The 13,274-nt window shown below is 43.2% G+C and overlaps 1 protein-coding gene across 1 annotated transcript in view; it reads left to right on the forward strand.

The window, feature by feature from the left end:
• Positions 1-4,726: 4,726 nt before the first annotated feature.
• Positions 4,727-13,274, forward strand: part of LOC126253182 (zinc carboxypeptidase-like) — a 118,937-nt gene continuing 110,389 nt past the window's right edge. The window contains exon 1 of the mRNA XM_049954344.1: positions 4,727-4,812. The gene's annotated coding sequence lies outside the window, so the exon portion shown is untranslated. The remainder of the gene's footprint in view (positions 4,813-13,274) is intronic.

The following is a 13,274-nucleotide window of genomic DNA, read 5'->3' on the forward strand; positions in this document are numbered from 1 at the left end:
AACTGAAATTTATTAGCACTATGCCTGGCAAACAGCAGCAGCAAATGCAATAACTTATACCTAAACATGACAAAGCTCAAGCAGAAAAAATATTACACTAAAAATAACAATGCAGATAAGGGAAATGTATATTCACATCTCAATGTTTATGTAATTAAAGTGGTGCATCACAACTTACTCTACCATAAAAATTAACAAGTACTTGAAAAGTAAATTATATATGTAGTTACTGTTATTAGTCCCTTCTTATTGTTCTTTACATTCCATGAGCTCCTTTTTCGACGAATGTGGATCAGAAAATAATTATCTAACAGATCTGTTGACAGTAAGTGTTCACAGTAGCAGATGCATTTAAGTTTATTTTATAAAACCAATGCTGCAACACAGCTGGAAAACAGATATCAAATGAAATAAGCAGTTACGCAAACCAAAGCATAAAAACATCATTCAATAGCTATGTGGCATTTCGTAAGTCAGTAGCTCTCAACTCTCGCAGAAAGACACTTGTCATAATCAGGTTTGCAGATGTAAAGAATATTTCCCATTAATTCATAAGCATTTCAGTAAGTAGCACGTAGTACGATATGTTTCCAAGTAATGAGCGTATCGTATTTGTCAATAGCGAGGATAATGGCCTCCTTTTTTCTCCCCCTGTGCCTCTGAAAGGCACACACTAATGGCTTTTTTCCAGGCGACTGTCATGCAGCTGGGTGCCCATGATTCATTACGTGAAGGTGGTCACTTAACTTTCTTATTGAAATATTTAGAACACCAGTTTGCATTACAGTGACAGTCTCATATAAAAATTTCACAGGTCGAGAATTTGCGTTGCAAATGTGTAGAAACAAAATCCTGTGAATATAACATTGTACAAAAATTTTCGCCGGCATTGTGATACATTCACGCATTTACAAACATTTCACAACTCTTAAAGTACGATTCTTGGTTTCCAACATCCTCTTTCACAAGTCAGAATCCCTAACCACTATTCATTACTCCTTACCTTATTACACATATACTTATTCGTCGACAAGTCTTCAATATTTCATGACAATAAATACGTAGCATAATCAAATTCCTCATATAACATCAGCTTATTGATCATAAACATACCTCAACAGCATAATACACATTTTCATCATAATAATAACATCATAACACCTCAGTAAAATCTCAAAAACGTCGTACCTTTCTGCAATAATGTCAAAACCTAAATAAAAAACCTTTGCTCATTTCAACAGTGTCATCTACCTCCAACGTACTTTAAAAATCATGATCCCATACCAAATACGAAATTCAAAGCTCTCATAGTATCACAATGGTTCCGAAAAAACATGAACAGTTCACAAAGTACAGACGAAATACAATTTCATAAGTGTGAAGTTATCCAACTGTGTAATTGCGTAAACATCTGTCACTGACGTAGTAAAAAAAAATGTTTGTTTCTCTGTTAAATAATCAGATAGCTGTGTAATTCTGTGTTAGAGGAATATGGTACCGATGTGTAAAGTTGTATAAGCAAATACCATATTAGCTAGGGCTCCTTGTGCTTGCCAAACACCTAGTACACAAAGTAGGCGTGTACCCCCTGAGGATTAATGTAATTATACCCTCAGGTGTTACAGATTACAGCAATAGAATGAAATGTATCACGGCAAACCTTTGTATCATTGTACCTCAAATATCTCTAAAAATAAATGTTTTAGGTACAAAATTAATCACTAAAATACGTGTACTGTAGCGCTAAATTGTGCGTCTTGTTGTAACATAATCTCTGTCATTACTTAAAGGGTAAAAAATGTGCCAAGTGTCGTAATTATCGTCGTCCGTAAGCAAAGTTCAGTGGAAGTCAACGTACTTACCTCATGATAAACAAAAGTGAAATGCTTTGCGTATAGATATCTTAGTTATTACGCTTATTGCCGTGATGAAGAAAGTACTGTGCTATAACGTATTGTTGTGCTACGGAAAAGGCTGTCTCATTGTAGCTATACCACAAAAGTTACTGCTAAAAAATGTTTTAATTTCCAGAATAATTCAGAAAAACTGTGCAGATATAAAACAGAAACACCGCAAAAGCAACATTGTAAATTGTCAGTCAATAGTAGCGTCGTGATAAAATCGTGTAGCTGTCACATAAACTAACCACTGTGTCATCTGGTATCTCACAGAAAGTACTTTAAATCCAGAATGTCTTTTCAAGTAAAGCAAAATGTTGCATTAAAATCTCATTAGCAGTACTGGTAAATGTTCTAAGTATGTGAGCCTTATAGTCGTTACGTAATCGTGCAACTAACAAGCAAGAATGTACACACACAATAACACTGTGTCGTCTGTTCACAATGAGAATGCATTCGTAATATCTGTTTAAATAAGTTCTCTTGGTTCTTGACTGGATATTTAACTTCAAACATTGTTGCATGTTAACAGATTCCAAGTCTGACAAAGCATACTAGTAATGTAAAGTGAAAACTTATATGGCAAAGACAAAGTTAAAAAGCAGATTATCTTTCAATAAACGGTTTTACATGTGAAATGTTGTGTAAACCTTTACTCTTCCTAGTGCGCAGAGGTTCAACTTGAACGCAATTATCATGCGGTATACGTCGGTAAGGAATGCTAAAATTTTTCTCAAGATTAGCGTCTATGTTATTTTTCTCTGAGCCAGCCGGCGCACTTGGCTGCCTGCGGTGCAAGTCATTGTCTGTCTCTTTGTTGGCGCGCATCGTTATTGGGATTAGGAGACCTAACTTCTACAAATTCACTTTGTTGAGAGTAACCAGCCCTGTATGAATCCCGCCAGTTCTGATGAAATTCAGGTCTGTCGTTATGATTATATCCACTGTCGTCATGTCGGTAGTTCCTGTAGTTTCTTTCTTGTCGGTTAAGTGGTGGAGAATTTCTCCCTGAATTATCACTGCACGGTGGACCGTTGCGTCTGAAGTTATTCTGTCTCCCTTGATAATAATTGTTTTGGTTCCCATATTGTCTGTTTCTATGGTTATCTCTGTCATATTCATTACTACAGAAATGCGATCTTTCTCTGTAACTATTATTACTCTGCCAACGGTTGTCATACGGGTGGTGTCTGTTTTGGTCACGATTTGTGTTGTGAGAATAGCCTTGTCGTGTCCAGTTATTATTTCTTTCACCGCAGAATTGCGACTGATGTGACCTGTAATTGTTGTGCTCGTGTTTTCGCGTCCCGCGATTGTCAGTGTCAATTTCTAATTCTTGTAAGAGTCCCTGAAAAGCTTCAATGTCGTCTTTGCAACGTCCTGCCAAAATAATATTTCTTAAATGTTCAGGTAATTTGATTAAGCAAATGCGGATGAGTTCTGAGGCGCTGTATGGGTCTGACAGGTACTGATTCTTACTGATTCTTGTGCAACATGTCTTCAAAATATTTCACAAGACTGGAAAATTCATATTGTTCGAAATGTTTCATCATTATGATGCTATGTTTTACTCGGTCTTGTGTAGCTTGAGACCAATATGCTGAGAGGAAGGCATGGTAAAATTCTCCTTCACTGTGACAGTCGTGAATGACCGATCGCTTTCTTACAGCTGGTTCATTCTCTAAATAGCCACACATAAATTCTAATCTGTGCTCTAATGACCAGTTGGGAGGAAAACAATGAGAGAATTGATGGAGCCACGCTTGTGGATGAATGTCGTTGCCAGAATTCTTAAATGTTTTAAATTTCCATGTAGTACTGAACAGCTTATAGTCAAAATCATCATGTCGGCGAGTCGCACATCGGTCATTGTTACGTCGTTTCGGCTGTTCCATTTCAAAATTCGTTGCACCTTGCCAATTTCTTTGTGCAGGGAGGAGACCCCCCCCCCAAGAGGGATCATTGCCGACAAAATTTTATTAAATAGAATTTTCCATGCATAATGTTCGGCCGTAGCCGGCTTGGGCATACTGTGGTGGAAGGTGCTGGCCGGAAGACCATGGTCGGCACATTCCTGCCACGTGCTCCTCGGTCAGACTCAAGTCCCACAGGTTGGTTGCGCTGACGGGGGTACGCAACTAGGAAGGCGCGTTGGCGGAATCAATCCTCCAATCAGAGACTAATCGTGTGATCACGTGGGGACGCGGCCAGGAGCGGCGAGGGCGGCTTGGAAACAGCTCCGCGCTCTCTTAGGTTCTGACCTCGGCCCCGAGTAGTCGCTCCTCTAGCCTCTGCCTCTCTGATGAGCAGACGGCAACCCCTCTTGGGGCTGCTCAACCCTGCGTAGGCACCACTGTACCATCATTACAAGAATAAACTGGGTCCATTCCACTTCAATTAATTTTCATTTTACAACGCCCTCCGCTTCTGACTTCTATCCTGACGAACAAATGGTGTCAGGAGTGGGATGCGACCCACCTTACGGTTGTAAAGTCAACTCATCAGTTGAGTATGAGTACTACAAAGGGGCCGAGGCTGAGCAAGTAAAGGAAACTAGACCGAACGTGGCGAGGCTGCAGCGCGCCATTCGCGTGCCAGCCGGTCGCCTGCGTTGCAGAATGTGCGTGGCCGCGCACTAGCGCGCCACAAGTGTGGTGACGCAGTTCGCCGCCGGATGCGAGCCGAGGAGGGTCCGCGATGCAGTCACGCTCGCCGACGCCGCCGCCGCCCCCGCTGTCCGTAGCTACCACGGGTCACCGCCTGCGCCGGGGTCCGGAGTGCGGCCCTCGCGCCGCCCCGCCGTCGCAGCTGTCCGTGCTCTCGCCCGCCGCCTGCTGCGCCCGCGCGTGATCAACGCGCCTGCCGCCGCTCGTCGACACCGCCGCTGTCCGTCGTCTGCACGCCACCAAATAATGTAAGTCGCTAGCGACGCTACGGTGGTGTAGATGCCCACACTATTGTAACATGCCGATCACCAGTTAGCAATCGGAGGCAGGAGCAGCCGGAGAGGATGAAGATTCCCTCTTGGCGCTGCAGTCCCAGTTAAATCAATTAATTTTAACTAACGCGGAGCTTAAGCAACAGATAGATGATCTTAAAATGGCTTCTCCGCAATCTAATGTTGCTAAGCAAGTGCTAGTGGAAGAACAGCCGAAGCAGGTGACTCCACCACTCACTAGTGCAGAATCACCTCTACTTTGGTGCAGAGCTTTCCAGCAGTAGCGTTTATTCCGGCGTTCGCTGGAAAGCCGCACGAGGATATTCAAACGCTTGTCCAGAATATCCAGGACATCGGAAACCTTTGCGGTTGACTAGATGAATTTCTCTTAAACGTGATGAAAATGAAACTCACCGGCGAAGCGCGGAACTACGTGCAGTCGGTTGAGAGCTTGAAAAATGCCCCTACCTTCCAGTCCCTTGCAACAGGATTGATTGAAAGGTATACAGACAAACGTGGTACCAGTTACTATCGTGACTTGCTTTCCAACCTTAAGCAAAAAACGGGTGAAGATTTAGAAGCATTCGCGGACAGGATTAGAAGCGTCGCATGCCACACGTACGCACTAAGTGCCAGTTCTGCTCGTAACGAGGTTCTGTTGGAAGAATCAGAATGTCGTGCGATAGACGTGTTTATTCGTGGCATAAACCCTCAAATAGGGGGCGAAATCAACGTAGCTTCCCCCCGCACCTTACACGAAGCCGTGCGATTAGCACTCTTGAGAGAGGAGGCCAACTACAGAATTCGGGAAACAGCCGCGGGGCAGGAAGTGCCACCCCTCCCGGCCCCCGTTAAAAATAGTGACCCCCTAGCTTATAAGGGAATCACGCAGGTGGCAAGCGTGGTTGTCGATGGTGTTAGAGGCCGCAAACCAATACGCGTGCTAATTGACACAGGCGCACAAATCAGCTTGGCATTTTTATCGAAGAGAGATAAAAGAACATTGCAACCGCCGCGGTACCATATCAGTGGTATTGGTCCCGGCATAGTGAAACCTGATGGCAGCTGTTGCGTTGAGTTCATGTTGGACTCCACAGAATATGGTTTTACGATGGAGGTTGTACGGAAAAGGCGCACGGATTACGACATCATCCTGGGAAGTGACTTCCTGCGTCATTTCCAGGGGGTTATTGACTATAGGTTAAATACCGTCCAATTAGGCGACAACGTGCACCGTTTTGGACGTGACTGCACGTTGCGGGCGAGCGGAGCTGGGAAAAAAGGATCCGTTTCCCAAGTTTCGGAGTCTCCCGTAACGATGCTAAAAGCCGATAATCCCGTGGAGATACCAGAAGGCACAGGAAAGATCCTTTGGGTGCCTGTCGGGATACGTGAATCCGAAGAGGTTCATTTCTTGGTAGATCCACTTTGCCAGAATGAAAGCACAGCAAGTACAGAAAGAAAATTGCGTACCCGTTTGTTTAGACAATTTTAGTCACAAGCAAGCTTTAATACCGCGTGGTACAGTATTAGCCAGCTTACAGGTTATCACAGAAGATGAGTTGCCAATGAGAACCCCTTCTCTGAAAAAGAGAAAGACTGCTGCCGCCTCTCAACACCTTGTGACAATCACGTCACATCTGACAGATAAGTTTAAAGCTAAGCTTAGTCACCTCCCATTGCATGAACAAAAGCTAATAAATGAAGTAGTGAATGAGTATTCATGGTTGTTTGAAGACAGGAAATATTTACCGGCAACAGATCTAATCCAACATGAGATTCCAACCGGAAATGATAGGCCAATAACTCAAAAAGGGTACCGAATTCCCCACCATCTTCAGTCAATGGAAGAGGAAACTATACAACAGCAACTAGAAGCAGGAATAATACAACCCTCTTCTAGTGCGTGGTCTAGCCCAATTGTAGTCGTTCCAAAGAAATCTATAGACGGAGAAAAATCCTATCGCCTCTGTGTAGACATGCGAGCAGTAAACAAAGTTACTACTCCAGATCATTATCCATTACCCCGGATCGATGAAACACTCGATCGTCTGGGCAATTGCCGGTACTTGACAACATTAGACATGCGCAGTGGGTATCATCAAATTGCAATTGTTCCTCAAGATCGAGCTAAGACAGCTTTTGTAGTTCCTGGTGGCTTATATGAATTCTTAAGGATGCCTTTCGGGCTTCGCAACGCGCCAGCAACCTTTCAGCAATTTGCAGATCTGCTATTACGTGGGTTGAAACCTACTATGTGCCTTGTGTATCTTGATGATATAATTATATTTTCAAAATCCATTGCTGAACATGCTGAACATCTACGCAGTGTGCTGTTGCGCTTGCAAAATGCTAATTTAAGCTTAAAATCAGAAAAATGTTATTTTACTTAATCACAAGTGCAGTATTTAGGTCATGTCATCAGTTCCAGCGGAGTCAAGCCAGATCCACGATTAACTGAAGCAGTAGACACTTTTCCTATTCCAACAAATTTAAAGGAATTACAATCCTTCCTTGGCCTTGCAAATTATTACCGCCGTTTTGTTAAAGATTATGCTACTATTACCAAACCACTTACTAAATTGTTGAAAAAGGATGCTCCTTTTGTTTGGACGGATGAATGTTCGACCGCCTTTCAAACAGTGAAAACTATTTTAACTAGTTCACCTCTACTTGTTTACCCAGACTTCGCTGAACCTTTTATTTTATCTTGTGACGCATCTGATTTTGCTGTAGGATGTGTTCTAAGCCAAGCGCAAGATGGTGAGGAAAAACCCGTTGGGTATGCCTCTCGTCAACTGAATAAAGCAGAAACTAATTACAGTACTACAGAAAAGGAATTGCTAGCCCTTCTTTTTGGAATTAATTATTTTAGATGTTACCTTTATGGTTGCAAGTTTACAGTTCTTACCGATCACTCTGCTCTGCAGTGGTTATTGAATCTTAAAGACCCTAGCAGCAAACTTATGCGCTGGGCCATGAAACTGTCAGAATATGATTTTGAAGTTCGGCACAAGCCTGGTCGGTTGCATCAAAATGCTGATGCGTTAAGTAGAAAAGTGCGTCTCATTGAATCAGATGAGGTATCAACTGAAGAGTTAAAAGAAGCACAGCAGGTGGATGTTCAATGTCAAAGATACGCCACCTTCCCAGAATTTGAAGTAATAGACGACCTTTTGTATCGAAGAACTCCCCATGGAAATCATTTGGTAATACCGGAATGCTTGCAGCAACGTATAATACGGCAATGCCATGATACAATCCAAGCATGTCACAGCGGAAAACGCGCTTCGAACGCTCGAATTGCGACACGTTATTGGTGGCAATACCGACAACGTGACGTGGACAGGTATGTAAGATCGTGCCTGCCGTGTGCACAACGAGCACAAAATAGGCATCCGCGAGTGCCGCTGCAAACACTTCCTCAGGCATCTTCACCCTTCGAAATTCTTGCTTTAGATTTCCAAGGTCCTTTTCCACAGTCGCAACAAGGTAACAAATACATTTTGTCTGTTATTGATCACTTTTCACGTTATCTAATTTTGGTTCCCCTCCCCGACATGACAGCTGAAACTGTGGCGAGAGAGTTTGTAAATCGTGTGATACTACCTTTTGGAAGTCCTGATGCCATTTTAACGGATCAAGGAACCAATTTCATGTCTGCTTTATTTGTACAAGTTTGTAAATTGCTAAGAATCAAAAAATGGGGTACAACTCCCTTCCATCCTAAAGCCAACGGTCGCGTTGAACGCGTACACCGTACAATTTGTAAAATGTTATCCTATTATGTTGCAAAAACGCACGCTCATTGGGACAGATATGTACCGTATATTTCTTCTGCATACAACACCCGAATACATGAATCCACGGGGTATACCCCTTACGAAGCTGTGTTTGGACGGCCGATGAATTCGCCGTTCGAAATACACAAACTACCTCAAGGTGTAGAAATAAAGGAAGTAAAAGGTTTAGCCCGCCGGCTAAAAGCGATCTGGTATAAGGTAAAGAGGAATAATATCAAAGCTAATAATAAACAGTTGCACGCCGGCCGAAGTGGCCGTGCGGTTAAAGGCGCTGCAGTCTGGAACCGCAAGACCGCTACGGTCGCAGGTTCGAATCCTGCCTCGGGCATGGATGTTTGTGATGTCCTTAGGTTAGTTAGGTTTAACTAGTTCTAAGTTCTAGGGGACTAATGACCTCAGAAGTTGAGTCCCATAGCGCTCAGAGCCAATAAACAGTTGCACAGGCAGAACAAAAATGCTGTTTTACCGACTTATCAAACAGGTGATTTAGTGTTACTACGAAACCCGGCAATCAAAAAGGGACGAACTAAAAAGTTCTCTCCCCGCTTTGAAGGCCCGTATCGGATTGTACGGTTGACCTCACCAGTCAATGCAGAACTGCAATTAACCGATCGTACGGTGATAGTGCACTTTGACCGCCTGCAACCTTACCACGGTAGGGCTGTGTCACCACAACAGGTCGCAGCCCCCGATCCGCCTGTGTCACCTCCACCTCAAGTGGAACAAAGACGAAAGAAAAAACGGAGGAGATTACCTCCACAGGGTTGTAGATACCGTTTGCGGAATCGACACCCTTATGGGTTGAGGTCGCGTGATTAATCACGCCTAATTAGAGTTTTATGTTATGTTTTATTGCAGATTAGTTTAAGTCATTTTCTCCAGGGACTTGGAAGCAAAACGTGCCTGGCCACCACGGAGTTCCCAGCCATTCTCAATTGTCAATTTCCAGTCCTGTCATGTATTTTTCCTCATTTTTATATGTATGATTATGTTTTATGTTTTGCAAGCAATGCCACGCATTAGACGTCACGCAACTTACTTGCTTCAAATGCAACCATTACACTTGGTGTTGGCAGTACCGCGGCTGCTAACTCCGAATGATATTCTTCAATGTCCTCTATTGCCATCTATTTGGCAAACCAGTACATGTGGAGTATTTTTACTCCGAGCTTTTCTTAATACTTGTTACGTTGACGTCTAGTGTATTGTACTATATGTCGTAGTTCTGTATTTGCTGCAGCTAACCGTAAGTAATCGGAACAGAAAAAGCCAGGACTTGAAATACATACGCCTCGTACGCTTTGTTACGGGACCAGCTGTTGGCGGGGCAACACATCAGCTGTCGCCTCCCCTCCTCTCTTCAGCGCTGTCCCTTCTCCTCGCCAAGAACTGGCCAGCGGCCATCATTTTTTCTCAGCCAGTAACAGCGCTCCGCGCGATGACGTATCTTATCACCACGTGCGCTGCCGCCTGCAGCGTCTCAACACGCGGCGCGTCCGAGTAGTTACAAAAACAAACCGCAAATTACTGCCCTATCCTCCGTGTATGACAGACTACAATGCATTTACCATCATTTTATATAACTAACAGCCTTTTTACTAAACTCTTATTCTAGATAATTAGCAATTTCTAATTCATCGTTATTTCTTGTACACGCTAAGCGCGTGATATTTGTCGCTGCAGTAGTGGCCGGGCTCTCGCGGCTACACGCCGTCTCACATAACCGCTGACGTGCCGGTGCCTACTCCGCACCTACGCGTGCGCTGCGCGCTCGCTAACAGCTCCATGCTGGTTTCTTTCATGCAGCCGGAAGACACGGCAAACAAAATTCATTCAAACATCCCAATAAATCTTAACATAAATATTAAGTAGATGTGATTCATTGTTTAAATTCTTTTCCTTGCTTTGTTTCACATTGGCTGGATAAATCACACGAAGTTCTTAACGATTTACATTATTCTGCATACCTTAGTCTGCCAATCCTATAAGTGAAGTTTCACTACTGCTTTGATTCATTGTATAAGCTACAAACTACAGCCCTAACCCTCTTACACATCGAACTATGAGGACATTTAACGTTATCTTCCTTGGACAAGGCCAGATATGGGCAAACCAATGCAATGCCACGGGTTTTTCACGCTACTGACGAGGCACAAACGACCAACCGTCCGGGCTGCCATATATCGGTGGGCGATTGTTCCTTGGTTGCTACGCAGTTATTTTTGCCCTCCCCATTTGTTTTACTCTACGGCAGTGGTCATTGTTCTATCCTGTTTTCCTTCTTCTGTCGATGAGGAGGCCCCTACATGTTAGGTACCCTCTTCCGACAGTACCGGTCTTTTAATTTTACCACCCATTTACACCGAGATATTGCTCTCCCTTGTTGCAGTCTTGCCCCAAAATATCGGCCGATGATCCATTGTGAGATACGTACTTTGCCTCTAATTAGCCGGTGATGTAAGCGCTACGGGAACTGTGCCTAGTTGTCCTTTCAGTTCAATTTGTTATCGTCAGTTTTAAAACTAACACACACGCAGCCTAGCAGCCAGCTCCAGGTGGCCAGTGTTACATGTTAACGTTGAGCGTTCCGACTACTTACAGAGTTATTATTATACATAATTGTGTTTTTATTTTCCTGTCAATATATGTCATTGTGTTTAATTATGTCTGTAGTGTTGGCAGAAGAGCCAACATCGTATTGCTAGAGGAGGCCGAAATGCACGCGTTTAATTACACGCGGACTGGCGTGAGGTCTGGAACAGGTCAGAGAAATAAGACTAGCAAAACAGGAGGTACTGGTAGAATACTTAACTTTAATCCACAATCGGTGTACATCTCTCTTGACTGTACATAATTTCCAATTTTCAATATACACTGGTAATGGCGCCTTGCTAGGTCGTAGCAAATGACGTAGCTGAAGGCTATGCTAACTATCGTCTCGGCAAATGAGAGCGTAATTTGTCAGTGAACCATTCCTAGCAACGTCGGCTGTACAACTGGGGCGAGTGCTAGTAAGTCTCTCTAGACCTGCCGTGTGGTGGCGTTCGGTCTGCAATCACTGACAGTGGCGACACGCGGGTCCGACGTATACTAATGGACCGCGGCCGATTTAAAGGCTACCACCTAGCAAGTGTGGTGTCTGGCGGTGACACCACAATGTCATTATGCTAGCGCTAGTGATTTATAGTTCATGATTTTCATTTTATGTAGTGTTATGTACTGCGCGCACAAAAAGTGACGCTATTTATGCATGTATGCTATTCTAGCTTCAGAGCTATTTTTATTGCTTGAACAGTCGACATTTTCCTAGTACAGCAGGTCGCTAATAACGCCGCTGATACTTTTATTCCATGTATCGCAGGAAACCCATGTGCCTACACTAATTCTTATTAAGTCAGACGGACGCACTTAGGCCCGCTGAACCACGGTATCGCAGATAGCTCCAATGCACTGCCTACCCCTCAATTATTAGACAGGTTGCCTTAGCACTGTCCGCAGGTTGCTCCATTGCCCTGCAAATTATATAATCATCAACCCAAGTCTGCAGATTGCACTAATGCACTGCTGAACTTATTAGTCGAGTCACTCGCAGATAGCTCATTCGCACCAAATCCTAGGCTCACCAAATCCTAGGCTCCTCGATTGACCACAAAACAATTCATACATCAATTACCGTGAGACAATTTGCGCTCACACTACGCCTTTGGCACTCAACCACAAATGAACTGAGCCCCAGACGCTCTTTTATTACATTTTATACAACGCCATTTTCTTCTACGTGGCAATTTCATTGCAAAATCATCGGATTCTGCCAAAGATTCAGATACCGTTCCAGAAATGGCAGCCTTTTCCGTTGCTGAACGGATTCGTTGCTTTTCACCATCTGACAGTGCAAACTGCACTTTTAAGAACAATGTTGTTATATACACACACTGTCGGATTCTACTGACGTAGTCCCTTATGCAATTCGTCAACCGACTAAAAAACAACATCCCCTGACGGATTTCGTATCCGATTCGGAAGTTTGTGTTCGGGAAATATTCCCTTTATTTTATTTCTTGTCAATTATTATTACTTCAATGTCATGTTTTATTGTTATCAATTTATAGTTATGATTAATGTTAGTACACTTTATGGTTATACGTTATTTTTGTGTCATATTCGGTATTCCCTTTTAATTTTCATTGTTTCTCGACTGAAAGTATCTCTGATAGCACCTATTGGCCTTCAATTCGTATCCGCCATCAGCTACCATTAATCACACATTTACACAACACTTCGTACGCCCAATAACAACTTACAACACACGCACACTGTTCATATCCACACTACTTTGGTGTAACTTGTTGATGTTACCAGACCTCTATTGTCATATACTAAGTACATGAACAAGGCTTTTATCGTTTATGCCCTCCGCTCTTCGGAAGGGGAAAGGGAAGTACGTACGTATGTACGTTATGTTCAGTAGCAGTTTCTTTTAATCAACAACGTAGTCACTTTACCTGTTGAACACTTAAGTTGTTCTGTTAAAATGGAATCAAACGTCTTTGTGACATCAGCTATTCGTTTATTATTGCTTTGCAATAAACTGTTACTTTTAAGTTGCACTTACAATGCCTTAGTCTCGGACGCAGA

This window comes from Schistocerca nitens, chromosome 4, assembly GCF_023898315.1.
Source record: "Schistocerca nitens isolate TAMUIC-IGC-003100 chromosome 4, iqSchNite1.1, whole genome shotgun sequence".
NCBI lineage: Eukaryota > Metazoa > Arthropoda > Insecta > Orthoptera > Acrididae > Schistocerca > Schistocerca nitens.